Source organism: Lucilia cuprina, chromosome 4 (genome assembly GCF_022045245.1).
Source record: "Lucilia cuprina isolate Lc7/37 chromosome 4, ASM2204524v1, whole genome shotgun sequence".
In the NCBI taxonomy this organism is placed as follows: domain Eukaryota; kingdom Metazoa; phylum Arthropoda; class Insecta; order Diptera; family Calliphoridae; genus Lucilia; species Lucilia cuprina.
In genome coordinates, this window is record NC_060952.1 from 88,278,641 (window position 1) to 88,281,662 (window position 3,022).

A 3,022-nucleotide genomic window follows, 5' to 3' on the forward strand; every position below is an offset into this window, starting at 1 on the left:
CTATAGATTAGACTATAGACTAGACTATAGACTAGACTATAGACTAGACTATAGACTAGACTATAGACTAGACTATAGACTAGACCATAGACTAGACTATAGACTAGATATATAGCCCAGATAGACTACATATATATCTAGTTATACATATACGTATAAGTATAGCTGTTTTTAAATCAATTAAATTGTTTTAATAACAATGACATGTTGCAATCATAACATTGAAATCGCAAAGAAATTATGCATTTGTTAAGCCTAACATTCAGTTTAAAAGATGACCTTAAACTTCAATAATATCTACAAAATATAAATAATAACAATCAATTTAATGTTTAATTGTTTAGTAAGATATTAACATATTTTTATAATAAATTTAAATTCAGTTTATTGTATAAAACCTGAAATCAAAATGCCAGATAATTGGGTTAAAGTTACTTGAAAACCTTAAACCCTATCAGTGCAACAAAGTAAATCATTTCATTTTTCCAACTACTGCATTCACTGACGGACAAGTGATGAAAGTTTAAAGAAATAATGAAAAAAAAATAAAATCACTACCCAACCCATTAACATCAAGATCACATCATGAACATATAAAACATGATTTGTTCAGGTGAATGTTGACACATTTATTATTAAATATTAAGAAAGTTAAAAAAGTAACATAAATGCAATTATATTTAGTTATAATAACGATAACAGCGGAAAGTAAATGAAAACTTAACAATGGCAAATTGGTAGATAAAAGTAATTGTATGATGACATATTTGGGCCATTCTTAATTTTTCCTTTTCATTTCTAAAGATATTATAAAAGATTTTAAAGAAAATTTTTAACAATTGATTTGAAACGAAATCGTGTCAAAAAAATTAAAGAAAAAGTAAAATAATTGCTGTCAAATAAATGATGGGGAAATAAGGCAATTTTGTTGTTTAAGTCTTTTGCTTGCTCTTGTTTTGTTTAGCTCTAGTTCAGTTCTAGTTGAGTTCTAGTTGAGTTCTAGTTGAGTTCTAGTTCAGTTCTAGTTCAGTTCTAGTTCAGTTCTAGTTCAGTTCTAGTTCAGTTCTGGTTCAGTTCTAGTTCAGTTCTAGTTCACTTCTAGTTCAGTTCTAGTTCAGTTCTAGTTCAGTTCTAGTTCAGTTCTAGTTCAGTTCTAGTTCAGTTCTAGTTCAGTTCTAGTTCAGTTCTAGTTCAGTTCTAGTTCAGTTCTAGTTCAGTTCTAGTTCAGTTCTAGTTCAGTTCTAGTTCAGTTCTAGTTCAGTTCTAGTTCAGTTCTAGTTCAGTTCTAGTTCAGTTCTAGTTCAGTTCTAGTTCAGTTCTAGTTCAGTTCTAGTTCAGTTTTAGTTCAGTTCTAGTTCAGTTCTAGTTCACTTCTAGTTCAGTTCTAGTTCAGTTCTAGTTCATTCTAGTTCTAATGAACTAGTTTTAGTTCATTTTTTGTTCAGTTCTTGGAAGGACCTATATTAGAGCCCACTATTATTATTGTACTGGAGGAGGCTGTCTAAATACTTATCATTTTTTTCATATGCGAATATCTCTTGGGATACAAGAAAAATATGTATATATATATTTATTTTGGGAGTATTTATTCAATATAATTTCTTCCATATTCACATCAAAGTAATATTTAACCTTTATTTTCATTAAATATTCATGGAGTGCGATATTTAAAATTTAATTATAATAAAAATTTCAACAAGAGTTGATTAAACTTTTCACACCTTTTGTTTTAGTTTTACTTTTTTACAATCGCTAAGTAATCTGTTTCACCTGAGGAATTTAATACAATGCAAAAAGGAGCACATAATAAATTATACAATATAAAAAAAATTAAAACTATAAAACATATTTCATCATCGTCATAGTCATAGTCGTCAACTCAATTTACTTTTACTTGCACTTTCAATATTAGTTTTTAAAGTCAAAGCATTATTATCTTCTCAGAAATCTTTCTTTTGCCACAATAGTAGCAATCTAGTATTTTGCAACTTTATTTTTTTTCCGTCACCATCGTCATCATTTATGTTGGAGTCTCCTATTAAAGCCAACAGCAGGAATAATTTGTCAATGAAAAAAACGTGCTTGATTTTATATTTATTTTGGTTGTATTTTCAATCCAATATACACAGATATTTATATAGAATTATAATACTATAAATGTATTAGTAATAGTGCAACAAGTAAATATGTTGTTATTGTTGTTGTTATGTTGCATATACTAAATATACATTTTATTTGCATACTTGTTACCCAGACAGCTTTCGCTCTCATTTGTTAAATGTTGCAAAAACAAGCGTATAAATGTACACTTGATGTGTTGTATGCGAACAACACCGTTATTGCAACTTGTTACCTCTTACCTGATGACGACAACGAAACGACGCATTGATTAGCTTTCGATTTTTTTATGTTATGTTTTCTTATTTTTGTTTTCTTCTTATATTGCCCATAAGTGTTTGTTAAAATTGTTACCAATATTATTAAGGAGCTCAACATAAAACCAAACTGTCCAGTCATTATGAGACTTACAGATCCATGCATCCTAAAGTAGACACTACACAAGCTGAAGTTGTTGTAAATGGGAGGAAAGTGATGGCGACAAAGATTGCTACATATTAAATGTTTAAAAGAATGAAGCAAGTAAGCGACACACGTTTATAATAGTTGGCAACATTTTGTTGCACACAGTTGCAATTAAAAGAAAACGACTTGGAAAAAATCAAATCAACTTAATCAGTGTGACGTTTTTTGTCTCCTTGTTTGGAACAGAAAAAAAATGTATAAAAACATTTTCTTGTTTTTCACTTTTTTCTTAAATTCATTTTATTTTATTTTTATTGGCCATGAATCTGAAATATGTATTAAATGAGAAAGAGTGTGTATATAACTAACTGTAACTAACTAACTAACTAAATAACTAACTAACTAACTAACTAACTAACTAACTAACTAACTAACTACCTAACTATCTATCTATCTATCTATCTATCTATCTATCTATCTATCTATCTATCTATCTATC